Source organism: Misgurnus anguillicaudatus, chromosome 21 (genome assembly GCF_027580225.2).
Source record: "Misgurnus anguillicaudatus chromosome 21, ASM2758022v2, whole genome shotgun sequence".
NCBI classification, from domain to species: domain Eukaryota; kingdom Metazoa; phylum Chordata; class Actinopteri; order Cypriniformes; family Cobitidae; genus Misgurnus; species Misgurnus anguillicaudatus.
Window position 1 is genome coordinate 16087501 of NC_073357.2, and position 23344 is coordinate 16110844.

The window sequence follows — 23344 nt, forward strand, 5'->3', positions numbered from 1 at the left end:
TTCGAGAGCCACTTCAAGACTAATGTGGCAACGCCATGCCATCGGCGAACGCTTACAGAAAGGATGCATTTCTGGAAAAAATTATATGAATAAATAATTAAATAATTAATTAAATAAAGAATTAAATGCTTACAGCACCTGGTATTCCCAGGCGGTCTCCCATCCAAGTACTAACCAGGCCCGACCCTGCTTGGCTTCCGAGATCAGACGAGAGCGGGCGTGCTCAGGGTGGTGTGGCCGTAAGCGAGCGCTGACTCGATTCGAGAGCCACTTCAAGACTAATGTGGCAACGCCATGCCATCGGCGAACGCTTACAGAAAGGATGCATTTCTGGAAAAAAATTATATGAATAAATAATTAAATAATTAATTAAATAAAGAATTAAATAAATAATTAAATGCTTACAGCACCTGGTATTCCCAGGCGGTCTCCCATCCAAGTACTAACCAGGCCCGACCCTGCTTGGCTTCCGAGATCAGACGAGAGCGGGCGTGCTCAGGGTGGTGTGGCCGTAAGCGAGCGCTGACTCGATTCGAGAGCCACTTCAAGACTAATGTGGCAACGCCATGCCATCGGCGAACGCTTACAGAAAGGATGCATTTCTGGAAAAAAATTATATGAATAAATAATTAAATAATTAATTAAATAAAGAATTAAATGCTTACAGCACCTGGTATTCCCAGGCGGTCTCCCATCCAAGTACTAACCAGGCCCGACCCTGCTTGGCTTCCGAGATCAGACGAGAGCGGGCGTGCTCAGGGTGGTGTGGCCGTAAGCGAGCGCTGACTCGATTCGAGAGCCACTTCAAGACTAATGTGGCAACGCCATGCCATCGGCGAACGCTTACAGAAAGGATGCATTTCTGGAAAAAAATTATATGAATAAATAATTAAATAATTAATTAAATAAAGAATTAAATGCTTACAGCACCTGGTATTCCCAGGCGGTCTCCCATCCAAGTACTAACCAGGCCCGACCCTGCTTGGCTTCCGAGATCAGACGAGAGCGGGCGTGCTCAGGGTGGTGTGGCCGTAAGCGAGCGCTGACTCGATTCGAGAGCCACTTCAAGACTAATGTGGCAACGCCATGCCATCGGCGAACGCTTACAGAAAGGATGCATTTCTGGAAAAAAATTATATGAATAAATAATTAAATAATTAATTAAATAAAGAATTAAATGCTTACAGCACCTGGTATTCCCAGGCGGTCTCCCATCCAAGTACTAACCAGGCCCGACCCTGCTTGGCTTCCGAGATCAGACGAGAGCGGGCGTGCTCAGGGTGGTGTGGCCGTAAGCGAGCGCTGACTCGATTCGAGAGCCACTTCAAGACTAATGTGGCAACGCCATGCCATCGGCGAACGCTTACAGAAAGGATGCATTTCTGGAAAAAAATTATATGAATAAATAATTAAATAATTAATTAAATAAAGAATTAAATGCTTACAGCACCTGGTATTCCCAGGCGGTCTCCCATCCAAGTACTAACCAGGCCCGACCCTGCTTGGCTTCCGAGATCAGACGAGAGCGGGCGTGCTCAGGGTGGTGTGGCCGTAAGCGAGCGCTGACTCGATTCGAGAGCCACTTCAAGACTAATGTGGCAACGCCATGCCATCGGCGAACGCTTACAGAAAGGATGCATTTCTGGAAAAAAATTATATGAATAAATAATTAAATAATTAATTAAATAAAGAATTAAATGCTTACAGCACCTGGTATTCCCAGGCGGTCTCCCATCCAAGTACTAACCAGGCCCGACCCTGCTTGGCTTCCGAGATCAGACGAGAGCGGGCGTGCTCAGGGTGGTGTGGCCGTAAGCGAGCGCTGACTCGATTCGAGAGCCACTTCAAGACTAATGTGGCAACGCCATGCCATCGGCGAACGCTTACAGAAAGGATGCATTTCTGGAAAAAAATTATATGAATAAATAATTAAATAATTAATTAAATAAAGAATTAAATGCTTACAGCACCTGGTATTCCCAGGCGGTCTCCCATCCAAGTACTAACCAGGCCCGACCCTGCTTGGCTTCCGAGATCAGACGAGAGCGGGCGTGCTCAGGGTGGTGTGGCCGTAAGCGAGCGCTGACTCGATTCGAGAGCCACTTCAAGACTAATGTGGCAACGCCATGCCATCGGCGAACGCTTACAGAAAGGATGCATTTCTGGAAAAAAATTATATGAATAAATAATTAAATAATTAATTAAATAAAGAATTAAATGCTTACAGCACCTGGTATTCCCAGGCGGTCTCCCATCCAAGTACTAACCAGGCCCGACCCTGCTTGGCTTCCGAGATCAGACGAGAGCGGGCGTGCTCAGGGTGGTGTGGCCGTAAGCGAGCGCTGACTCGATTCGAGAGCCACTTCAAGACTAATGTGGCAACGCCATGCCATCGGCGAACGCTTACAGAAAGGATGCATTTCTGGAAAAAAATTATATGAATAAATAATTAAATAATTAATTAAATAAAGAATTAAATGCTTACAGCACCTGGTATTCCCAGGCGGTCTCCCATCCAAGTACTAACCAGGCCCGACCCTGCTTGGCTTCCGAGATCAGACGAGAGCGGGCGTGCTCAGGGTGGTGTGGCCGTAAGCGAGCGCTGACTCGATTCGAGAGCCACTTCAAGACTAATGTGGCAACGCCATGCCATCGGCGAACGCTTACAGAAAGGATGCATTTCTGGAAAAAAATTATATGAATAAATAATTAAATAATTAATTAAATAAAGAATTAAATGCTTACAGCACCTGGTATTCCCAGGCGGTCTCCCATCCAAGTACTAACCAGGCCCGACCCTGCTTGGCTTCCGAGATCAGACGAGAGCGGGCGTGCTCAGGGTGGTGTGGCCGTAAGCGAGCGCTGACTCGATTCGAGAGCCACTTCAAGACTAATGTGGCAACGCCATGCCATCGGCGAACGCTTACAGAAAGGATGCATTTCTGGAAAAAAATTATATGAATAAATAATTAAATAATTAATTAAATAAAGAATTAAATGCTTACAGCACCTGGTATTCCCAGGCGGTCTCCCATCCAAGTACTAACCAGGCCCGACCCTGCTTGGCTTCCGAGATCAGACGAGAGCGGGCGTGCTCAGGGTGGTGTGGCCGTAAGCGAGCGCTGACTCGATTCGAGAGCCACTTCAAGACTAATGTGGCAACGCCATGCCATCGGCGAACGCTTACAGAAAGGATGCATTTCTGGAAAAAAATTATATGAATAAATAATTAAATAATTAATTAAATAAAGAATTAAATGCTTACAGCACCTGGTATTCCCAGGCGGTCTCCCATCCAAGTACTAACCAGGCCCGACCCTGCTTGGCTTCCGAGATCAGACGAGAGCGGGCGTGCTCAGGGTGGTGTGGCCGTAAGCGAGCGCTGACTCGATTCGAGAGCCACTTCAAGACTAATGTGGCAACGCCATGCCATCGGCGAACGCTTACAGAAAGGATGCATTTCTGGAAAAAAATTATATGAATAAATAATTAAATAATTAATTAAATAAAGAATTAAATGCTTACAGCACCTGGTATTCCCAGGCGGTCTCCCATCCAAGTACTAACCAGGCCCGACCCTGCTTGGCTTCCGAGATCAGACGAGAGCGGGCGTGCTCAGGGTGGTGTGGCCGTAAGCGAGCGCTGACTCGATTCGAGAGCCACTTCAAGACTAATGTGGCAACGCCATGCCATCGGCGAACGCTTACAGAAAGGATGCATTTCTGGAAAAAAATTATATGAATAAATAATTAAATAATTAATTAAATAAAGAATTAAATGCTTACAGCACCTGGTATTCCCAGGCGGTCTCCCATCCAAGTACTAACCAGGCCCGACCCTGCTTGGCTTCCGAGATCAGACGAGAGCGGGCGTGCTCAGGGTGGTGTGGCCGTAAGCGAGCGCTGACTCGATTCGAGAGCCACTTCAAGACTAATGTGGCAACGCCATGCCATCGGCGAACGCTTACAGAAAGGATGCATTTCTGGAAAAAAATTATATGAATAAATAAATAAATAATTAATTAAATGCTTACAGCACCTGGTATTCCCAGGCGGTCTCCCATCCAAGTACTAACCAGGCCCGACCCTGCTTGGCTTCCGAGATCAGACGAGAGCGGGCGTGCTCAGGGTGGTGTGGCCGTAAGCGAGCGCTGACTCGATTCGAGAGCCACTTCAAGACTAATGTGGCAACGCCATGCCATCGGCGAACGCTTACAGAAAGGATGCATTTCTGGAAAAAAATTATATGAATAAATAATTAAATAATTAATTAAATAAAGAATTAAATGCTTACAGCACCTGGTATTCCCAGGCGGTCTCCCATCCAAGTACTAACCAGGCCCGACCCTGCTTGGCTTCCGAGATCAGACGAGAGCGGGCGTGCTCAGGGTGGTGTGGCCGTAAGCGAGCGCTGACTCGATTCGAGAGCCACTTCAAGACTAATGTGGCAACGCCATGCCATCGGCGAACGCTTACAGAAAGGATGCATTTCTGGAAAAAAATTATATGAATAAATAATTAAATAATTAATTAAATAAAGAATTAAATGCTTACAGCACCTGGTATTCCCAGGCGGTCTCCCATCCAAGTACTAACCAGGCCCGACCCTGCTTGGCTTCCGAGATCAGACGAGAGCGGGCGTGCTCAGGGTGGTGTGGCCGTAAGCGAGCGCTGACTCGATTCGAGAGCCACTTCAAGACTAATGTGGCAACGCCATGCCATCGGCGAACGCTTACAGAAAGGATGCATTTCTGGAAAAAAATTATATGAATAAATAATTAAATAATTAATTAAATAAAGAATTAAATGCTTACAGCACCTGGTATTCCCAGGCGGTCTCCCATCCAAGTACTAACCAGGCCCGACCCTGCTTGGCTTCCGAGATCAGACGAGAGCGGGCGTGCTCAGGGTGGTGTGGCCGTAAGCGAGCGCTGACTCGATTCGAGAGCCACTTCAAGACTAATGTGGCAACGCCATGCCATCGGCGAACGCTTACAGAAAGGATGCATTTCTGGAAAAAAATTATATGAATAAATAATTAAATAATTAATTAAATAAAGAATTAAATGCTTACAGCACCTGGTATTCCCAGGCGGTCTCCCATCCAAGTACTAACCAGGCCCGACCCTGCTTGGCTTCCGAGATCAGACGAGAGCGGGCGTGCTCAGGGTGGTGTGGCCGTAAGCGAGCGCTGACTCGATTCGAGAGCCACTTCAAGACTAATGTGGCAACGCCATGCCATCGGCGAACGCTTACAGAAAGGATGCATTTCTGGAAAAAAATTATATGAATAAATAATTAAATAATTAATTAAATAAAGAATTAAATGCTTACAGCACCTGGTATTCCCAGGCGGTCTCCCATCCAAGTACTAACCAGGCCCGACCCTGCTTGGCTTCCGAGATCAGACGAGAGCGGGCGTGCTCAGGGTGGTGTGGCCGTAAGCGACCGCTGACTCGATTCGAGAGCCACTTCAAGACTAATGTGGCAACGCCATGCCATCGGCGAACGCTTACAGAAAGGATGCATTTCTGGAAAAAAATTATATGAATAAATAATTAAATAATTAATTAAATGCTTACAGCACCTGGTATTCCCAGGCGGTCTCCCATCCAAGTACTAACCAGGCCCGACCCTGCTTGGCTTCCGAGATCAGACGAGAGCGGGCGTGCTCAGGGTGGTGTGGCCGTAAGCGAGCGCTGACTCGATTCGAGAGCCACTTCAAGACTAATGTGGCAACGCCATGCCATCGGCGAACGCTTACAGAAAGGATGCATTTCTGGAAAAAAATTATATGAATAAATAATTAATTAATTAAAGAATTAAATGCTTACAGCACCTGGTATTCCCAGGCGGTCTCCCATCCAAGTACTAACCAGGCCCGACCCTGCTTGGCTTCCGAGATCAGACGAGAGCGGGCGTGCTCAGGGTGGTGTGGCCGTAAGCGAGCGCTGACTCGATTCGAGAGCCACTTCAAGACTAATGTGGCAACGCCATGCCATCGGCGAACGCTTACAGAAAGGATGCATTTCTGGAAAAAAATTATATGAATAAATAATTAAATAATTAATTAAATAAAGAATTAAATGCTTACAGCACCTGGTATTCCCAGGCGGTCTCCCATCCAAGTACTAACCAGGCCCGACCCTGCTTGGCTTCCGAGATCAGACGAGAGCGGGCGTGCTCAGGGTGGTGTGGCCGTAAGCGAGCGCTGACTCGATTCGAGAGCCACTTCAAGACTAATGTGGCAACGCCATGCCATCGGCGAACGCTTACAGAAAGGATGCATTTCTGGAAAAAAATTATATGAATAAATAATTAAATAATTAATTAAATGCTTACAGCACCTGGTATTCCCAGGCGGTCTCCCATCCAAGTACTAACCAGGCCCAACCCTGCTTGGCTTCCGAGATCAGACGAGAGCGGGCGTGCTCAGGGTGGTGTGGCCGTAAGCGAGCGCTGACTCGATTCGAGAGCCACTTCAAGACTAATGTGGCAACGCCATGCCATCGGCGAACGCTTACAGAAAGGATGCATTTCTGGGAAAAAAATTATATGAATAAATAATTAAATAATTAATTAAATAAAGAATTAAATGCTTACAGCACCTGGTATTCCCAGGCGGTCTCCCATCCAAGTACTAACCAGGCCCGACCCTGCTTGGCTTCCGAGATCAGACGAGAGCGGGCGTGCTCAGGGTGGTGTGGCCGTAAGCGAGCGCTGACTCGATTCGAGAGCCACTTCAAGACTAATGTGGCAACGCCATGCCATCGGCGAACGCTTACAGAAAGGATGCATTTCTGGAAAAAAATTATATGAATAAATAATTAAATAATTAATTAAATAAAGAATTAAATGCTTACAGCACCTGGTATTCCCAGGCGGTCTCCCATCCAAGTACTAACCAGGCCCGACCCTGCTTGGCTTCCGAGATCAGACGAGAGCGGGCGTGCTCAGGGTGGTGTGGCCGTAAGCGAGCGCTGACTCGATTCGAGAGCCACTTCAAGACTAATGTGGCAACGCCATGCCATCGGCGAACGCTTACAGAAAGGATGCATTTCTGGAAAAAAATTATATGAATAAATAATTAAATAATTAATTAAATAAAGAATTAAATGCTTACAGCACCTGGTATTCCCAGGCGGTCTCCCATCCAAGTACTAACCAGGCCCGACCCTGCTTGGCTTCCGAGATCAGACGAGAGCGGGCGTGCTCAGGGTGGTGTGGCCGTAAGCGAGCGCTGACTCGATTCGAGAGCCACTTCAAGACTAATGTGGCAACGCCATGCCATCGGCGAACGCTTACAGAAAGGATGCATTTCTGGAAAAAAATTATATGAATAAATAATTAAATAATTAATTAAATAAAGAATTAAATGCTTACAGCACCTGGTATTCCCAGGCGGTCTCCCATCCAAGTACTAACCAGGCCCGACCCTGCTTGGCTTCCGAGATCAGACGAGAGCGGGCGTGCTCAGGGTGGTGTGGCCGTAAGCGAGCGCTGACTCGATTCGAGAGCCACTTCAAGACTAATGTGGCAACGCCATGCCATCGGCGAACGCTTACAGAAAGGATGCATTTCTGGAAAAAATTATATGAATAAATAATTAAATAATTAATTAAATAAAGAATTAAATGCTTACAGCACCTGGTATTCCCAGGCGGTCTCCCATCCAAGTACTAACCAGGCCCGACCCTGCTTGGCTTCCGAGATCAGACGAGAGCGGGCGTGCTCAGGGTGGTGTGGCCGTAAGCGAGCGCTGACTCGATTCGAGAGCCACTTCAAGACTAATGTGGCAACGCCATGCCATCGGCGAACGCTTACAGAAAGGATGCATTTCTGGAAAAAAATTATATGAATAAATAATTAATTAAATGCTTACAGCACCTGGTATTCCCAGGCGGTCTCCCATCCAAGTACTAAACAGGCCCGACCCTGCTTGGCTTCCGAGATCAGACGAGAGCGGGCGTGCTCAGGGTGGTGTGGCCGTAAGCGAGCGCTGACTCGATTCGAGAGCCACTTCAAGACTAATGTGGCAACGCCATGCCATCGGCGAACGCTTACAGAAAGGATGCATTTCTGGAAAAAAATTATATGAATAAATAATTAAATAATTAATTAAATAAAGAATTAAATGCTTACAGCACCTGGTATTCCCAGGCGGTCTCCCATCCAAGTACTAACCAGGCCCGACCCTGCTTGGCTTCCGAGATCAGACGAGAGCGGGCGTGCTCAGGGTGGTGTGGCCGTAAGCGAGCGCTGACTCGATTCGAGAGCCACTTCAAGACTAATGTGGCAACGCCATGCCATCGGCGAACGCTTACAGAAAGGATGCATTTCTGGAAAAAAATTATATGAATAAATAATTAAATAATTAATTAAATAAAGAATTAAATGCTTACAGCACCTGGTATTCCCAGGCGGTCTCCCATCCAAGTACTAACCAGGCCCGACCCTGCTTGGCTTCCGAGATCAGACGAGAGCGGGCGTGCTCAGGGTGGTGTGGCCGTAAGCGAGCGCTGACTCGATTCGAGAGCCACTTCAAGACTAATGTGGCAACGCCATGCCATCGGCGAACGCTTACAGAAAGGATGCATTTCTGGAAAAAAATTATATGAATAAATAATTAAATAATTAATTAAATAAAGAATTAAATGCTTACAGCACCTGGTATTCCCAGGCGGTCTCCCATCCAAGTACTAACCAGGCCCGACCCTGCTTGGCTTCCGAGATCAGACGAGAGCGGGCGTGCTCAGGGTGGTGTGGCCGTAAGCGAGCGCTGACTCGATTCGAGAGCCACTTCAAGACTAATGTGGCAACGCCATGCCATCGGCGAACGCTTACAGAAAGGATGCATTTCTGGAAAAAAATTATATGAATAAATAATTAAATAATTAATTAAATAAAGAATTAAATGCTTACAGCACCTGGTATTCCCAGGCGGTCTCCCATCCAAGTACTAACCAGGCCCGACCCTGCTTGGCTTCCGAGATCAGACGAGAGCGGGCGTGCTCAGGGTGGTGTGGCCGTAAGCGAGCGCTGACTCGATTCGAGAGCCACTTCAAGACTAATGTGGCAACGCCATGCCATCGGCGAACGCTTACAGAAAGGATGCATTTCTGGAAAAAAATTATATGAATAAATAATTAAATAATTAATTAAATAAAGAATTAAATGCTTACAGCACCTGGTATTCCCAGGCGGTCTCCCATCCAAGTACTAACCAGGCCCGACCCTGCTTGGCTTCCGAGATCAGACGAGAGCGGGCGTGCTCAGGGTGGTGTGGCCGTAAGCGAGCGCTGACTCGATTCGAGAGCCACTTCAAGACTAATGTGGCAACGCCATGCCATCGGCGAACGCTTACAGAAAGGATGCATTTCTGGAAAAAAATTATATGAATAAATAATTAAATAATTAATTAAATAAAGAATTAAATGCTTACAGCACCTGGTATTCCCAGGCGTTCTCTCCTCCAAGTCCCTATGCCGACCAATCATTGAGCGCCGTTGAGCAAGTTGAGCTGCTCAACCAACCAATCACTGAGCTCTGTTGAGCAGGCCGCTTCCTCAACCCACCAATCAGATGGCGCCGTTGCTTTGAATATTAAGTGCATCACGCGAGTGACAAACGTAAATAACACTACTATCATCGTTTGATTGAGATCGGTTACAGCAAACAAGAGGTAAGTCGAGTATATTTACCAGTATATTCATATAAATGCTTTCTAACCGTTTTTTGTATGGATTCGCGTGGATTTACGTGCAGTAATTACAAAGTTATTAAAGTTTTAAAAGCTTTAATAGAGAAAATATAATCGCCCATCTAAGTTAACTGCTAACGTGTATCGTAAACTGCAGTTATTCGAGTCTTTGTAATATTTTACTCAAATTAAATACTTTGGAAATACCCAAACACAATCAGGGCTGGACATTAAGACTAACACTACTATCCAAATACAGGTAGATTTTACTTATTGCTAGTAATACTAATGCCAGTTTTTCCTGTTGGAATTGACTGACTACATACTGTACAATATGATAATCCATTAACAGTCAATAACATGTTAAAACACTGAAAACACAAGGCAAGCAAAAATAAAGTCTACAATTATAAAACCATTACCTTTTGTACTTTCAGCTAATCATATGAAATATCACATTAAAAAGTAAATCTGATAACATCAATAAAATACCTTTTTAGTTCTACTTTAAGTAATAGTATTAGCAGTACTGTTACTTGTGTACATGTTTTGCATCTCCTGGTTTTCCAGTGTTTAGTCCCCTGTACAGTTTGAAAAGAAGAAACCAATCTGAATATGTTTCTGTTTTATTACAACAAACAGAAATCATGGATGTGGAGGGACACAAGTGCGTGACAAGAGTTTCTCTGTGAAGTCCAACCTGACTCGGCACATGCAGCTTCATCTTCCAAAGGAACATGTGTGTGAAGTGTGTGGGCAAAGCTTCTCAGTGAAAAAGCATCTGAGCAGCCACCAAAAACAACACCTGTACCCATGCATCCGTCTGTACAGGCAGGGAGAGGCCAAGCTGCAGTGTACGGATGGATCTGCATCGTCTCAGAAGAGCATCCTGTCCTTTGTCAAAGCTGTTGGTACTTACACCCCTCCTCTGCCCCGGTCTCCCCTTCCTTGTGCCCGTGTGCTGAGGCGTGCGCACATGATCATGGAGATGGAGAAGATGTCTGGAGAAATCCTCTGCATTGATGGCACAAAAAAGGTATGTGTATTGTATAAATTCATGAAGTTCAGTAGACTTAATATTTGTTTAGTCACTTTAAAATGACTTGAGCAAACCTATTGTTTTGAATAAGGGACTTTGGCCTCACTGTTCAGCGTTCAAATGTGATGGATACAAAATGTACATGCATTGTAATTCATATCAATTATATTGGGCAGACAGGTTATTGATAGAAACTATCAAATGAATGTTCTGCTTTGTGTTTTCCAGGTCCTTAAGAAGATATATGGTGATGGCCAGGGCACCATGCAGTATATCACCAGTGTGCTGAACGAGTGGGGCCAGTTCTTGACCACAGTGGTGGTGGCAGCTGAGTCTGAGGGGTGCTACAGACGTATGGCCAAAGGTCTGATGGCCCTCTTTGAATGAGCTAGGGCTCCTGCACCAGCTGTCATATATGCAGATAACAACTGTTGTCGGTAGGTAATAACACATACATATACCCTGATAATATTTGTCAAAAAAAAAAAAAAGAACACATGCTGAAAATTTTTATTGTGACAGTGCTTCATCCTTCCTGGAGAATCTGTTCAGGGACTGGGCACAGAAGGGCACTGTGATCCGACTGGACATCCGACACTGGCTGCACGCTGGGATGCTGTTGTCATCAAACAGAGCCATGCCAACTATGGGGTGTTTATGAGTGCCCTTGCAAGTGCAGTGCTGGCCTACAACAAGAATGATATGATGCTCCTCAACTGCCCAATCTGAATGCCAAGGCTAACTACAGGGCAACCGTAATGCCAAAGGTGAAACCCCACCAACGAGTGCTGTCAGAAGAACCAATGCCAGCAGCTCCTACTCTGTCAGAATCCCTTCCAGCTCCAGATCGACCTCAGGTTCAGTACCAGAGCCTATGTCATGCAGCTGGAAAAAGGCATGATCAGAAGCGGAGGTAAGCTGTAAAACCATTAGCAACCAAACGTATAAACATAAACATAGAATGAGACAAAGTTTGAGATCAGTTTGTTGTTTTTATGTGAGCTTTCATGCATATTACACATTGGAACGTTCTTGTTCACGGTCAGGGACTATTTTTTCTAGCGGAAGAAATGCTTTTACTGATATAACTTCATTAAAGTTGCACTAACACATTTTTTAACTTTAATATTGTGTGGTAACTTTTTTATAAAAGCAATAAGGTACTTGAGGCAAGTGCTGTGTCGTGAATAAGTGACACGAAGCGGAGTGCCTGCAACCCCTTCAGCCGTTACTTATTCACGATACAGCACAGCCTCTCATACCTTATTGCTTACATGTGAACATAACTGAATTCATCAGCTGAATGGTTTAAACTTAAACACAACAAACCATGTAAATTGATAGTCATACCCATTATTTCTTATGAATTAAACTCATCATCGCATGTATGATTTATTTTTGCAGGATAGATGTGGAAGAGTTTGTGAACCGGCCCATTCAACCTAAACCCCCTGTGGTCACGTACATCCTATCCAGAGCGTCAAAAGCACCTGTCCTTGTAGTGGTTCCTGCATAGCCACAGGGACCATCCATGATGCTCTGTGGGGCATCCAGCAGTCAAGGGTTCATACCTTTCGCACCGCCTCCTGCGCTGACATCCAGACCAATCAAGCCTCATAAATCCCCGAAGCCTTGTGGGGCCTACCAAGTACCCCAGTGTGGTGGGCAGGTACACGCCGTCCAAAGACAAGGCTGCTGAAAGTAGCCGAAAAATATTTACTTATTGCCCAGCAACTAGAAAGTCCACCACTTCAGGTTTTGAAGGTGTTGTGTTCAACAGTTTCGAACACTTCAAAAGTGTAGTAGATGAAGAACTAAAAATGAAGACAAATAACAATTAGAGGGCCAACTACATCCCCCAAATCACAATAGCAGATTTCTGGGGTATGGCTTGTACCTGGTTCAGACCTGGATCAGACCTAGTTTACTTCATCCCCTTGTATATATTGTACACAGTATTGGGGAAAGTAACTTTCCCCAACACTGATTGTACTTATATTGTATATTGTTCAATGTGTACATGTATAAATCTTAAAAAGAATCCTGTAAATAATAACTTATTAGTACCTATTTAGCTATTTTCTGCTAAATTACTTAATAATTAATGTAAATTCTATTCTGTTTACCTTGTGACCTGTGTTATTGTTATTATTGTTGTGTTGTTTATTTATTTCTATAGATATATATTGTTGAACAAATAAAAAAAGAATGTTTCCGAATATATGATTCCTCTCTCTTGTTCTCCATTTGTCCACTTAATAGAGGTAAAGACTGTCACATGAAACTGTATTGAGTATAGCAGAGGCTGAATTACTTACCAGTATGGTAAAGATTAAGTATTTTTCTAAAATTCCATTAAGGCCATTTTATGTGTACATTTTTCATGCTTTCTAGAGGGCGAATAGGGCATATAGAGTGAATAATATCTCAGATATGAGCAAATTACACTTTATTCAAGTAGCCCTAATATAGCTTCTTAGATTTTTTCAGTGATCTTGCAAACATTGTAACTAAAAGTCTCAAGTTTATTTGTAAAGTGCATCCATTCATACATCAAATAGATATGAGCAAAAACATTTGTTACATTGCTTGTTTTTTTATTGTTTTCATTAAAGCATGATGTATGTTACATTAAGTGACAGACATCATATTATACTTAATAAAACATTGAAGTCAAAGATTCTAGTCTTCATGGTCTTACTCACAAAAACATAAAAAGAACAGTAAATTTAGAATTGATGTTCTGAAGTGAGAAAACATTGACCTCTATTTGGCCCCACCAATATCTAACACATGTCCTCCCTCCACCGTCCTACTGATCTGTTTACTTGGCTTTTTCCAAGGTGATCGGGACCCAGGATAGGGACTTGCGGGGGTCATGAGCCATTCCCAGGCGGTCTCCCATCCAAGTACTAACCAGGCCCGACCCTGCTTGGCTTCCGAGATCAGACGAGAGCGGGCGTGCTCAGGGTGGTGTGGCCGTAAGCGAGCGCTGACTCGATTCGAGAGCCACTTCAAGACTAATGTGGCAACGCCATGCCATCGGCGAACGCTTACAGAAAGGATGCATTTCTGGAAAAAAATTATATGAATAAATAATTAAATAATTAATTAAATAAAGAATTAAATGCTTACAGCACCTGGTATTCCCAGGCGGTCTCCCATCCAAGTACTAACCAGGCCCGACCCTGCTTGGCTTCCGAGATCAGACGAGAGCGGGCGTGCTCAGGGTGGTGTGGCCGTAAGCGAGCGCTGACTCGATTCGAGAGCCACTTCAAGACTAATGTGGCAACGCCATGCCATCGGCGAACGCTTACAGAAAGGATGCATTTCTGGAAAAAAATTATATGAATAAATAATTAAATAATTAATTAAATAAAGAATTAAATGCTTACAGCACCTGGTATTCCCAGGCGGTCTCCCATCCAAGTACTAACCAGGCCCGACCCTGCTTGGCTTCCGAGATCAGACGAGAGCGGGCGTGCTCAGGGTGGTGTGGCCGTAAGCGAGCGCTGACTCGATTCGAGAGCCACTTCAAGACTAATGTGGCAACGCCATGCCATCGGCGAACGCTTACAGAAAGGATGCATTTCTGGAAAAAAATTATATGAATAAATAATTAAATAATTAATTAAATAAAGAATTAAATAAAGAATTAAATGCTTACAGCACCTGGTATTCCCAGGCGGTCTCCCATCCAAGTACTAACCAGGCCCGACCCTGCTTGGCTTCCGAGATCAGACGAGAGCGGGCGTGCTCAGGGTGGTGTGGCCGTAAGCGAGCGCTGACTCGATTCGAGAGCCACTTCAAGACTAATGTGGCAACGCCATGCCATCGGCGAACGCTTACAGAAAGGATGCATTTCTGGAAAAAAATTATATGAATAAATAATTAAATAATTAATTAAATAAAGAATTAAATGCTTACAGCACCTGGTATTCCCAGGCGGTCTCCCATCCAAGTACTAACCAGGCCCGACCCTGCTTGGCTTCCGAGATCAGACGAGAGCGGGCGTGCTCAGGGTGGTGTGGCCGTAAGCGAGCGCTGACTCGATTCGAGAGCCACTTCAAGACTAATGTGGCAACGCCATGCCATCGGCGAACGCTTACAGAAAGGATGCATTTCTGGAAAAAAATTATATGAATAAATAATTAAATAATTAATTAAATAAAGAATTAAATGCTTACAGCACCTGGTATTCCCAGGCGGTCTCCCATCCAAGTACTAACCAGGCCCGACCCTGCTTGGCTTCCGAGATCAGACGAGAGCGGGCGTGCTCAGGGTGGTGTGGCCGTAAGCGAGCGCTGACTCGATTCGAGAGCCACTTCAAGACTAATGTGGCAACGCCATGCCATCGGCGAACGCTTACAGAAAGGATGCATTTCTGGAAAAAAATTATATGAATAAATAATTAAATAATTAATTAAATAAAGAATTAAATGCTTACAGCACCTGGTATTCCCAGGCGGTCTCCCATCCAAGTACTAACCAGGCCCGACCCTGCTTGGCTTCCGAGATCAGACGAGAGCGGGCGTGCTCAGGGTGGTGTGGCCGTAAGCGAGCGCTGACTCGATTCGAGAGCCACTTCAAGACTAATGTGGCAACGCCATGCCATCGGCGAACGCTTACAGAAAGGATGCATTTCTGGAAAAAAATTATATGAATAAATAATTAAATAATTAATTAAATAAAGAATTAAATGCTTACAGCACCTGGTATTCCCAGGCGGTCTCCCATCCAAGTACTAACCAGGCCCGACCCTGCTTGGCTTCCGAGATCAGACGAGAGCGGGCGTGCTCAGGGTGGTGTGGCCGTAAGCGAGCGCTGACTCGATTCGAGAGCCACTTCAAGACTAATGTGGCAACGCCATGCCATCGGCGAACGCTTACAGAAAGGATGCATTTCTGGAAAAAAATTATATGAATAAATAATTAAATAATTAATTAAATAAAGAATTAAATGCTTACAGCACCTGGTATTCCCAGGCGGTCTCCCATCCAAGTACTAACCAGGCCCGACCCTGCTTGGCTTCCGAGATCAGACGAGAGCGGGCGTGCTCAGGGTGGTGTGGCCGTAAGCGAGCGCTGACTCGATTCGAGAGCCACTTCAAGACTAATGTGGCAACGCCATGCCATCGGCGAACGCTTACAGAAAGGATGCATTTCTGGAAAAAAATTATATGAATAAATAATTAAATAATTAATTAAATAAAGAATTAAATGCTTACAGCACCTGGTATTCCCAGGCGGTCTCCCATCCAAGTACTAACCAGGCCCGACCCTGCTTGGCTTCCGAGATCAGACGAGAGCGGGCGTGCTCAGGGTGGTGTGGCCGTAAGCGAGCGCTGACTCGATTCGAGAGCCACTTCAAGACTAATGTGGCAACGCCATGCCATCGGCGAACGCTTACAGAAAGGATGCATTTCTGGAAAAAATGTATATGAATAAATAATTAAATAATTAATTAAATAAAGAATTAAATGCTTACAGCACCTGGTATTCCCAGGCGGTCTCCCATCCAAGTACTAACCAGGCCCGACCCTGCTTGGCTTCCGAGATCAGACGAGAGCGGGCGTGCTCAGGGTGGTGTGGCCGTAAGCGAGCGCTGACTCGATTCGAGAGCCACTTCAAGACTAATGTGGCAACGCCATGCCATCGGCGAACGCTTACAGAAAGGATGCATTTCTGGAACAAAATTATATGAATAATTAAATAAAAAATTAATTAAATAAAGAATTAAATAAAGAATTAAATGCTTACAGCACCTGGTATTCCCAGGCGGTCTCCCATCCAAGTACTAACCAGGCCCGACCCTGCTTGGCTTCCGAGATCAGACGAGAGCGGGCGTGCTCAGGGTGGTGTGGCCGTAAGCGAGCGCTGACTCGATTCGAGAGCCACTTCAAGACTAATGTGGCAACGCCATGCCATCGGCGAACGCTTACAGAAAGGATGCATTTCTGGAAAAAAATTATATGAATAAATAATTAAATAATTAATTAAATAAAGAATTAAATGCTTACAGCACCTGGTATTCCCAGGCGGTCTCCCATCCAAGTACTAACCAGGCCCGACCCTGCTTGGCTTCCGAGATCAGACGAGAGCGGGCGTGCTCAGGGTGGTGTGGCCGTAAGCGAGCGCTGACTCGATTCGAGAGCCACTTCAAGACTAATGTGGCAACGCCATGCCATCGGCGAACGCTTACAGAAAGGATGCATTTCTGGAAAAAAATTATATGAATAAATAATTAAATAATTAATTAAATAAAGAATTAAATAAAGAATTAAATGCTTACAGCACCTGGTATTCCCAGGCGGTCTCCCATCCAAGTACTAACCAGGCCCGACCCTGCTTGGCTTCCGAGATCAGACGAGAGCGGGCGTGCTCAGGGTGGTGTGGCCGTAAGCGAGCGCTGACTCGATTCGAGAGCCACTTCAAGACTAATGTGGCAACGCCATGCCATCGGCGAACGCTTACAGAAAGGATGCATTTCTGGAAAAAAATTATATGAATAAATAATTAATTAAATAAAGAATTAAATGCTTACAGCACCTGGTATTCCCAGGCGGTCTCCCATCCAAGTACTAACCAGGCCCAACCCTGCTTGGCTTCCGAGATCAGACGAGAGCGGGCGTGCTCAGGGTGGTGTGGCCGTAAGCGAGCGCTGACTCGATTCGAGAGCCACTTCAAGACTAATGTGGCAACGCCATGCCATCGGCGAACGCTACAGAAAGGATGCATTTCTGGAAAAAATTATATGAATAAATAATTAAATAATTAATTAAATAAGGAATTAAATGCTTACAGCACCTGGTATTCCCAGGCGGTCTCCCATCCAAGTACTAAATAGGCCCGACCCTGCTTGGCTTCCGAGATCAGACGAGAGCGGGCTTGCTTAGGGTGGTGTGGCCGTAAGCGAGCGCTGACTCGATTCGAGAGCCACTTCAAGACTAATGTGGCAACGCCATGCCATCGGCGAACGCTTACAGAAAGGATGCATTTCTGGAAAAAAATTATATGAATAAATAATTAAATAATTAATTAAATAATTAATTAAATAAAGAATTAAATAAAGAATTAAATGCTTACAGCACCTGGTATTCCCAGGCGGTCTCCCATCCAAGTACTAACCAGGCCCGACCCTGCTTGGCTTCCGAGATCAGACGAGAGCGGGCGTGCTCAGGGTGGTGTGGCCGTAAGCGAGCGCTGACTCGATTCGAGAGCCACTTCAAGACTAATGTGGCAACGCCATGCCATCGGCGAACGCTTACAGAAAGGATGCATTTCTGGAAAAAAATTATATGAATAAATAATTAAATAATTAATTAAATAAAGAATTAAATAAAGAATTAAATAAAGAATTAAATGCTTACAGCACCTGGTATTCCCAGGCGGTCTCCCATCCAAGTACTAACCAGGCCCGACCCTGCTTGGCTTGCTCACACTTACTCACATTTACACACTTACTCACACTCACACCTACTCACACTCGCTCACATTTACACACTCACTCACATTTACACACTTGCTAACACTTACATTCACACTCACTCACACTTACTCCCACTCACTCCACATTTACACACTTGCTCACACTTACTCTCACAGTTACTCACACCCACTCATTTACACTAACTCAATCACACCTACACTCACAATTACTCACATTTACACACTTTTTAACACTTACATTCACACTCACTCACACTCACTCACATTGACACACTTGCTCACACTTACTCTCACACTTACTCACACCCACTCACACTCACTCACATTTACACACTAACGCATATTGACACTGACACTTAATTTCACTCACATTTACACACTTACTCACACTTGCTTACATTTACACACTCACATTTACACACTTACTAACACTTACATTCACACTGACTCACACTCACTCACATTGACACACTTGCTCACACTTACTAACACCCACTCACACTTACATTTACACACTTACTCACACTCACTGACATTAACACACTTACTCCCATTTATACACTTACTCCCATTTACACACTTACTCACACTCACTCTTACTCACACTGACTGACATTTACACACTTGCTCACATTTACACACTTACTCACACTTACTCACACTCACACTTACACTCACTGACATTTACACACTTACTCACATTAAACACTTACTCAAACTCACTGACATTTACACACTTACTCACATTTACACAACTTACTCACATTCGCATACATTTACACACTCACATTTACACATTTACTAACACTTACAATCACAATTACTCACACTCACTGACAATTACACACTTACTCCCATTTACACACTTGCTCACACTCACACTTACACTCACTGACATTTACACACTTACTTACATTAAACACTTACTCAAACTCACTGACATTTACACACTTACTCACATTTACACAACTTACTCACATTCGCATACATTTACACACTCACATTTACACATTTACTAACACTTACAATCACAATTACTCACACTCACTGACAATTACACACTTACTCCCATTTACACACTCACACTTACACTCACTGACATTTACACACTTACTCCCGTTTACACACTTACTCACACTTACTCACACTCACTGACATTTACACACTTACTCACATTTAAACACTTACTCACACTCGCTCACATTTACACACTCACTGACATTTACACACTTACTCACATTTATACACTTACTCACACTCTCTCACATTTACACACTCACTCACATTTACACACTTACTAACACTTACATTCACACTCACTCACACTTACTGACACTCACTCACATTGACACACTTGCTCACACTTACTCTCACAGTTACTCACACCCATTCATTTACACTAACTCACTCACACTTAAACTCACAATTACTCAAATGTACACACTAACTATCACTTACATTCACACTCACTCACTCACATTGACACACTTGCTCACACTAACTCTCACACTTACTCACACTCACTGACATTTACACACTTCCTTACACTCACACTTACTCACACTCACTGACATTTACACACATACTCCCATTTACACACTTACTCACACTTACACTTACACTCAGTGACATTTACACACTTGCTCACATTTACACACTTACTCACACTTGCTTACATTTACACACTCACATTTACACACCTACTAACACTTACATTCACACTGACTTACACTTACTCACACTCACTCACATTGACACATTTGGTCACACTTACTCTCACACTTACTCACACTCACTGACATTTACACACTTACTCCCATTTACACACTTGCTCACACTCACACTTACACTCACTGACATTTACACACTTACTCACATTAAACACTTACTCAAACTCACTGACATTTACACACTTACTCACATTTACACAACTTACTCACATTCGCATACATTTACACACTCACATTTACACATTTACTAACACTTACAATCACAATTACTCACACTCACTGACAATTACACACTTACTCCCATTTACACACTCACACTTACTCACACTCACTGACAATTACACACTTACTCCCATTTACACACTCACACTTACACTCACTGACATTTACACACTTACTCCCGTTTACACACTTACTCACACTTACTCACACTCACTGACATTTACACACTTACTCACATTTAAACACTTACTCACACTCGCTCACATTTACACACTCACTGACATTTACACACTTACTCACATTTATACACTTACTCACACTCTCTCACATTTACACACTTACTAACACTTACATTCACACTCACTCACACTTACTGACACTCACTCACATTGACACACTTGCTCACACTTACTCTCACAGTTACTCACACCCACTCATTTACACTAACTCACTCACACTTAAACTCACAATTACTCAAATGTACACACTAACTATCACTTACATTCACACTCACTCACTCACATTGACACACTTGCTCACACTAACTCTCACACTTACTCACACTCACTGACATTTACACACTTCCTTACACTCACACTTACTCACACTCACTGACATTTACACACATACTCCCATTTACACACTTACTCACACTTACACTTACACTCAGTGACATTTACACACTTGCTCACATTTACACACTTACTCACACTTGCTTACATTTACACACTCACATTTACACACTTACTAACACTTACATTCACACTGACTTACACTTACTCACACTCACTCACATTGACACATTTGGTCACACTTACTCTCACACTTACTCACACTCACTGACATTTACACACTTACTCCCATTTACACACTTGCTCACACTCACACTTACACTCACTGACATTTACACACTTACTCACATTAAACACTTACTCAAACTCACTGACATTTACACACTTACTCACATTTACACAACTTACTCACATTCGCATACATTTACACACTCACATTTACACATTTACTAACACTTACAATCACAATTACTCACACTCACTGACAATTACACACTTACTCCCATTTACACACTCACACTTACTCACACTCACTGACATTTACACACTTACTCCCGTTTACACACTTACTCACACTTACTCACACTCACTGACATTTACACACTTACTCACATTTATACACTTACTCACACTCTCTCACATGTACACACTCACTCACATTTACACACTTACTAACACTTACATTCACACTCACTCACACTTACTGACACTCACTCACATTGACACACTTGCTCACACTTACTCTCACAGTTACTCACACCCACTCATTTACACTAACTCACTCACACTTAAACTCACAATTATTCAAATGTACACACTAACTATCACTTACATTCACACTCACTCACTCACATTGACACACTTGCTCACACTAACTCTCACACTTACTCACACTCACTGACATTTACACACTTCCTTACACTCACACTCACTGACATTTACACACATACTCCCATTTACACACTTACTCACACTTACATTTACACTCAGTGACATTTACACACTTGCTTACATTTACACACTTACTCACACTTGCTTACATTTACACACTCAAACTTATACACTTACTAACACTTACATTCACACTCACTCACAATGACTCACACTCACTCACATTGACACACTTGCTCACAATTACTCACACCCACTCACACTCGCTCACATTTACACACCCACTAACATTTACACATTTACTTACACTTACATTCACACTCACTCACACTTCCTCACACTTGCTCATACTTACTTTCTCAGTTACTCACACACACTCATTTACACTAACTCACTCACACTTACACTCACACATACTCACATTTACACACTTACATTTACACTCACTCACACTCACTCACATTGACACACTTGCTCACACTTACACTCACACTTACTCACACCCACTCACACCAACTCACACTTACTCACACTCACTGACATTTACACACTTACTCACATTTACACACTTACTCACACTCGCTCACATTTACACACTCACTGACATTTACACACTTACTCACATCTATACACTGACTCACACACGCTCACATTTACACACTCACTCACATTTACACACTTACTAACACTTACATTCACACTCACTCACACTTACTCACACTCACTCACATTGACACACTTGCTCAAACTTACACTCACAGTTACTCACACCCACTCATTTACACTAACTCACTCACACTTAAACTTACAATTACTCAAATTTACACACTAACTAGCACTTACATTCACACTCACTCACACTCTCTCACACACATTGACACACTTGCTCACACTAACTCTCACACTTACTCACACTCACACTTACTCACACTCACTGACATTTACACACGTACTCCCATTTACACACTTATTCACACTTGCTTACATTTACACAATCACATTTACACACTTACTAACACTTACATTCACACTAACTCACAATGACTCACACTCACTCACATTGACACACTTGCTCACACTTACTCACACCCACTCACACTCGCTCACATTTACACACTTATTCACACTTGCTTACATTTACACACTCACATTTAAACACTTACTAACACTTACATTCACACTAACTCACAATGACTCACACTCACTCACATTGACACACTTGCTCACACTTACTCACACCCACTCACACTCACTCACATTTACACACTTACTAACACTTACATTCACACTCACTCACACTTCCTCACACTTCCTTACATTGACACACTTGCTCACACTTACTCTCACAGTTACTCACACCCACTCATTTACACTAACTCACTCACACTTACACTCACAATTACTCACATTTACACACTAACATTTATACTCACTCACACTCACTCATATTGACACACTTGCTCACCTTTACACTCACACTTACTCACACCAACTCACACTTACTCACACTCACTGACATTTACACACTTACTCCCATTTACACACTTACTCACACTCACACTTACTTACACTTACTGACATTTACACACTTACTCACATTTACACACTTACTCACACTCACACTTACTCACACTCACTGACATTTACACACATACTCACATTCATTTACAATTACAAACTCACATTTACACACTTACTAACACTTACACTCACACTTACTCACACCAACTCACATTACTCACA

At 43.7% G+C, this 23344-nt stretch overlaps 51 non-coding genes and 2 pseudogenes across 51 annotated transcripts; all 53 read right to left on the minus strand.

Moving 5' to 3' along the window:
• Nucleotides 1-126: 126 nt before the first annotated feature.
• On the minus strand, nt 127-245 carry LOC129416794 (5S ribosomal RNA). Its single transcript, XR_008635542.2, has one exon. It is a non-coding gene; the product is annotated as a 5S ribosomal RNA (ribosomal RNA).
• Nucleotides 246-398: 153 nt separating this feature from the next.
• Nucleotides 399-517, minus strand: LOC141355952 (5S ribosomal RNA). Its single transcript, XR_012362392.1, has one exon. It is a non-coding gene; the product is annotated as a 5S ribosomal RNA (ribosomal RNA).
• A 141-nt stretch (nt 518-658) lies between these two features.
• LOC129434705 (5S ribosomal RNA) lies at nt 659-777 on the minus strand. Its single transcript, XR_008640976.1, has one exon. It is a non-coding gene; the product is annotated as a 5S ribosomal RNA (ribosomal RNA).
• A 141-nt stretch (nt 778-918) lies between these two features.
• On the minus strand, nt 919-1037 carry LOC129434704 (5S ribosomal RNA). Its single transcript, XR_008640975.1, has one exon. It is a non-coding gene; the product is annotated as a 5S ribosomal RNA (ribosomal RNA).
• Nucleotides 1038-1178: 141 nt separating this feature from the next.
• Nucleotides 1179-1297, minus strand: LOC129434702 (5S ribosomal RNA). The gene has a single exon (XR_008640973.1). It is a non-coding gene; the product is annotated as a 5S ribosomal RNA (ribosomal RNA).
• Nucleotides 1298-1438: 141 nt separating this feature from the next.
• Nucleotides 1439-1557, minus strand: LOC129434701 (5S ribosomal RNA). Its single transcript, XR_008640972.1, has one exon. It is a non-coding gene; the product is annotated as a 5S ribosomal RNA (ribosomal RNA).
• Nucleotides 1558-1698: 141 nt separating this feature from the next.
• LOC129434700 (5S ribosomal RNA) lies at nt 1699-1817 on the minus strand. The gene has a single exon (XR_008640971.1). It is a non-coding gene; the product is annotated as a 5S ribosomal RNA (ribosomal RNA).
• A 141-nt stretch (nt 1818-1958) lies between these two features.
• Nucleotides 1959-2077, minus strand: LOC129434699 (5S ribosomal RNA). Its single transcript, XR_008640969.1, has one exon. It is a non-coding gene; the product is annotated as a 5S ribosomal RNA (ribosomal RNA).
• Nucleotides 2078-2218: 141 nt separating this feature from the next.
• On the minus strand, nt 2219-2337 carry LOC129434698 (5S ribosomal RNA). Its single transcript, XR_008640968.1, has one exon. It is a non-coding gene; the product is annotated as a 5S ribosomal RNA (ribosomal RNA).
• Nucleotides 2338-2478: 141 nt separating this feature from the next.
• Nucleotides 2479-2597, minus strand: LOC129434697 (5S ribosomal RNA). The gene has a single exon (XR_008640967.1). It is a non-coding gene; the product is annotated as a 5S ribosomal RNA (ribosomal RNA).
• A 141-nt stretch (nt 2598-2738) lies between these two features.
• LOC129434696 (5S ribosomal RNA) lies at nt 2739-2857 on the minus strand. Its single transcript, XR_008640966.1, has one exon. It is a non-coding gene; the product is annotated as a 5S ribosomal RNA (ribosomal RNA).
• Nucleotides 2858-2998: 141 nt separating this feature from the next.
• Nucleotides 2999-3117, minus strand: LOC129434695 (5S ribosomal RNA). The gene has a single exon (XR_008640965.1). It is a non-coding gene; the product is annotated as a 5S ribosomal RNA (ribosomal RNA).
• Nucleotides 3118-3258: 141 nt separating this feature from the next.
• LOC129434694 (5S ribosomal RNA) lies at nt 3259-3377 on the minus strand. Its single transcript, XR_008640964.1, has one exon. It is a non-coding gene; the product is annotated as a 5S ribosomal RNA (ribosomal RNA).
• A 141-nt stretch (nt 3378-3518) lies between these two features.
• LOC141355954 (5S ribosomal RNA) lies at nt 3519-3637 on the minus strand. Its single transcript, XR_012362394.1, has one exon. It is a non-coding gene; the product is annotated as a 5S ribosomal RNA (ribosomal RNA).
• Nucleotides 3638-3778: 141 nt separating this feature from the next.
• On the minus strand, nt 3779-3897 carry LOC141355955 (5S ribosomal RNA). The gene has a single exon (XR_012362395.1). It is a non-coding gene; the product is annotated as a 5S ribosomal RNA (ribosomal RNA).
• A 129-nt stretch (nt 3898-4026) lies between these two features.
• LOC141355956 (5S ribosomal RNA) lies at nt 4027-4145 on the minus strand. Its single transcript, XR_012362396.1, has one exon. It is a non-coding gene; the product is annotated as a 5S ribosomal RNA (ribosomal RNA).
• Nucleotides 4146-4286: 141 nt separating this feature from the next.
• Nucleotides 4287-4405, minus strand: LOC141355957 (5S ribosomal RNA). The gene has a single exon (XR_012362397.1). It is a non-coding gene; the product is annotated as a 5S ribosomal RNA (ribosomal RNA).
• A 141-nt stretch (nt 4406-4546) lies between these two features.
• On the minus strand, nt 4547-4665 carry LOC141355958 (5S ribosomal RNA). The gene has a single exon (XR_012362398.1). It is a non-coding gene; the product is annotated as a 5S ribosomal RNA (ribosomal RNA).
• Nucleotides 4666-4806: 141 nt separating this feature from the next.
• LOC141355959 (5S ribosomal RNA) lies at nt 4807-4925 on the minus strand. Its single transcript, XR_012362399.1, has one exon. It is a non-coding gene; the product is annotated as a 5S ribosomal RNA (ribosomal RNA).
• A 141-nt stretch (nt 4926-5066) lies between these two features.
• Nucleotides 5067-5185, minus strand: LOC141355960 (5S ribosomal RNA). Its single transcript, XR_012362400.1, has one exon. It is a non-coding gene; the product is annotated as a 5S ribosomal RNA (ribosomal RNA).
• Nucleotides 5186-5326: 141 nt separating this feature from the next.
• Nucleotides 5327-5445, minus strand: LOC141355963 (5S ribosomal RNA). Its single transcript, XR_012362402.1, has one exon. It is a non-coding gene; the product is annotated as a 5S ribosomal RNA (ribosomal RNA).
• A 129-nt stretch (nt 5446-5574) lies between these two features.
• LOC141355964 (5S ribosomal RNA) lies at nt 5575-5693 on the minus strand. The gene has a single exon (XR_012362403.1). It is a non-coding gene; the product is annotated as a 5S ribosomal RNA (ribosomal RNA).
• Nucleotides 5694-5826: 133 nt separating this feature from the next.
• Nucleotides 5827-5945, minus strand: LOC141355965 (5S ribosomal RNA). The gene has a single exon (XR_012362404.1). It is a non-coding gene; the product is annotated as a 5S ribosomal RNA (ribosomal RNA).
• Nucleotides 5946-6086: 141 nt separating this feature from the next.
• Nucleotides 6087-6205, minus strand: LOC141355966 (5S ribosomal RNA). Its single transcript, XR_012362406.1, has one exon. It is a non-coding gene; the product is annotated as a 5S ribosomal RNA (ribosomal RNA).
• A 129-nt stretch (nt 6206-6334) lies between these two features.
• Nucleotides 6335-6453, minus strand: LOC141354271 (5S ribosomal RNA). The gene has a single exon (XR_012360844.1). It is a non-coding gene; the product is annotated as a 5S ribosomal RNA (ribosomal RNA).
• Nucleotides 6454-6595: 142 nt separating this feature from the next.
• On the minus strand, nt 6596-6714 carry LOC141355967 (5S ribosomal RNA). The gene has a single exon (XR_012362407.1). It is a non-coding gene; the product is annotated as a 5S ribosomal RNA (ribosomal RNA).
• A 141-nt stretch (nt 6715-6855) lies between these two features.
• On the minus strand, nt 6856-6974 carry LOC141355968 (5S ribosomal RNA). Its single transcript, XR_012362408.1, has one exon. It is a non-coding gene; the product is annotated as a 5S ribosomal RNA (ribosomal RNA).
• A 141-nt stretch (nt 6975-7115) lies between these two features.
• Nucleotides 7116-7234, minus strand: LOC141355969 (5S ribosomal RNA). Its single transcript, XR_012362409.1, has one exon. It is a non-coding gene; the product is annotated as a 5S ribosomal RNA (ribosomal RNA).
• A 141-nt stretch (nt 7235-7375) lies between these two features.
• Nucleotides 7376-7494, minus strand: LOC141355970 (5S ribosomal RNA). Its single transcript, XR_012362410.1, has one exon. It is a non-coding gene; the product is annotated as a 5S ribosomal RNA (ribosomal RNA).
• A 140-nt stretch (nt 7495-7634) lies between these two features.
• Nucleotides 7635-7753, minus strand: LOC141355971 (5S ribosomal RNA). The gene has a single exon (XR_012362412.1). It is a non-coding gene; the product is annotated as a 5S ribosomal RNA (ribosomal RNA).
• Nucleotides 7754-7874: 121 nt separating this feature from the next.
• On the minus strand, nt 7875-7993 carry LOC141357640 (5S ribosomal RNA). Its single transcript, XR_012364127.1, has one exon. It is a non-coding gene; the product is annotated as a 5S ribosomal RNA (ribosomal RNA).
• A 141-nt stretch (nt 7994-8134) lies between these two features.
• LOC141355972 (5S ribosomal RNA) lies at nt 8135-8253 on the minus strand. Its single transcript, XR_012362413.1, has one exon. It is a non-coding gene; the product is annotated as a 5S ribosomal RNA (ribosomal RNA).
• Nucleotides 8254-8394: 141 nt separating this feature from the next.
• LOC141355974 (5S ribosomal RNA) lies at nt 8395-8513 on the minus strand. The gene has a single exon (XR_012362415.1). It is a non-coding gene; the product is annotated as a 5S ribosomal RNA (ribosomal RNA).
• Nucleotides 8514-8654: 141 nt separating this feature from the next.
• Nucleotides 8655-8773, minus strand: LOC141355975 (5S ribosomal RNA). Its single transcript, XR_012362416.1, has one exon. It is a non-coding gene; the product is annotated as a 5S ribosomal RNA (ribosomal RNA).
• A 141-nt stretch (nt 8774-8914) lies between these two features.
• On the minus strand, nt 8915-9033 carry LOC141355976 (5S ribosomal RNA). Its single transcript, XR_012362417.1, has one exon. It is a non-coding gene; the product is annotated as a 5S ribosomal RNA (ribosomal RNA).
• Nucleotides 9034-9174: 141 nt separating this feature from the next.
• On the minus strand, nt 9175-9293 carry LOC141355977 (5S ribosomal RNA). Its single transcript, XR_012362418.1, has one exon. It is a non-coding gene; the product is annotated as a 5S ribosomal RNA (ribosomal RNA).
• Nucleotides 9294-13602: 4309 nt separating this feature from the next.
• LOC141354420 (5S ribosomal RNA) lies at nt 13603-13725 on the minus strand (annotated as a pseudogene).
• Nucleotides 13726-13866: 141 nt separating this feature from the next.
• Nucleotides 13867-13985, minus strand: LOC141355978 (5S ribosomal RNA). Its single transcript, XR_012362419.1, has one exon. It is a non-coding gene; the product is annotated as a 5S ribosomal RNA (ribosomal RNA).
• A 141-nt stretch (nt 13986-14126) lies between these two features.
• On the minus strand, nt 14127-14245 carry LOC141355979 (5S ribosomal RNA). The gene has a single exon (XR_012362420.1). It is a non-coding gene; the product is annotated as a 5S ribosomal RNA (ribosomal RNA).
• A 153-nt stretch (nt 14246-14398) lies between these two features.
• LOC141355980 (5S ribosomal RNA) lies at nt 14399-14517 on the minus strand. Its single transcript, XR_012362421.1, has one exon. It is a non-coding gene; the product is annotated as a 5S ribosomal RNA (ribosomal RNA).
• Nucleotides 14518-14658: 141 nt separating this feature from the next.
• Nucleotides 14659-14777, minus strand: LOC141355981 (5S ribosomal RNA). Its single transcript, XR_012362422.1, has one exon. It is a non-coding gene; the product is annotated as a 5S ribosomal RNA (ribosomal RNA).
• A 141-nt stretch (nt 14778-14918) lies between these two features.
• LOC141355982 (5S ribosomal RNA) lies at nt 14919-15037 on the minus strand. The gene has a single exon (XR_012362423.1). It is a non-coding gene; the product is annotated as a 5S ribosomal RNA (ribosomal RNA).
• A 141-nt stretch (nt 15038-15178) lies between these two features.
• LOC141355983 (5S ribosomal RNA) lies at nt 15179-15297 on the minus strand. The gene has a single exon (XR_012362424.1). It is a non-coding gene; the product is annotated as a 5S ribosomal RNA (ribosomal RNA).
• A 141-nt stretch (nt 15298-15438) lies between these two features.
• LOC141355985 (5S ribosomal RNA) lies at nt 15439-15557 on the minus strand. The gene has a single exon (XR_012362426.1). It is a non-coding gene; the product is annotated as a 5S ribosomal RNA (ribosomal RNA).
• Nucleotides 15558-15698: 141 nt separating this feature from the next.
• On the minus strand, nt 15699-15817 carry LOC141355986 (5S ribosomal RNA). Its single transcript, XR_012362427.1, has one exon. It is a non-coding gene; the product is annotated as a 5S ribosomal RNA (ribosomal RNA).
• A 141-nt stretch (nt 15818-15958) lies between these two features.
• LOC141355987 (5S ribosomal RNA) lies at nt 15959-16077 on the minus strand. The gene has a single exon (XR_012362428.1). It is a non-coding gene; the product is annotated as a 5S ribosomal RNA (ribosomal RNA).
• Nucleotides 16078-16218: 141 nt separating this feature from the next.
• Nucleotides 16219-16337, minus strand: LOC141355988 (5S ribosomal RNA). Its single transcript, XR_012362429.1, has one exon. It is a non-coding gene; the product is annotated as a 5S ribosomal RNA (ribosomal RNA).
• Nucleotides 16338-16490: 153 nt separating this feature from the next.
• Nucleotides 16491-16609, minus strand: LOC141355989 (5S ribosomal RNA). The gene has a single exon (XR_012362430.1). It is a non-coding gene; the product is annotated as a 5S ribosomal RNA (ribosomal RNA).
• A 141-nt stretch (nt 16610-16750) lies between these two features.
• On the minus strand, nt 16751-16869 carry LOC141355990 (5S ribosomal RNA). The gene has a single exon (XR_012362431.1). It is a non-coding gene; the product is annotated as a 5S ribosomal RNA (ribosomal RNA).
• A 153-nt stretch (nt 16870-17022) lies between these two features.
• Nucleotides 17023-17141, minus strand: LOC141355991 (5S ribosomal RNA). Its single transcript, XR_012362432.1, has one exon. It is a non-coding gene; the product is annotated as a 5S ribosomal RNA (ribosomal RNA).
• A 133-nt stretch (nt 17142-17274) lies between these two features.
• LOC141354373 (5S ribosomal RNA) lies at nt 17275-17393 on the minus strand. The gene has a single exon (XR_012360855.1). It is a non-coding gene; the product is annotated as a 5S ribosomal RNA (ribosomal RNA).
• Nucleotides 17394-17532: 139 nt separating this feature from the next.
• On the minus strand, nt 17533-17651 carry LOC141354313 (5S ribosomal RNA; annotated as a pseudogene).
• Nucleotides 17652-17816: 165 nt separating this feature from the next.
• On the minus strand, nt 17817-17935 carry LOC141355992 (5S ribosomal RNA). The gene has a single exon (XR_012362433.1). It is a non-coding gene; the product is annotated as a 5S ribosomal RNA (ribosomal RNA).
• Between the last annotated feature and the right edge of the window lie 5409 nt (nt 17936-23344).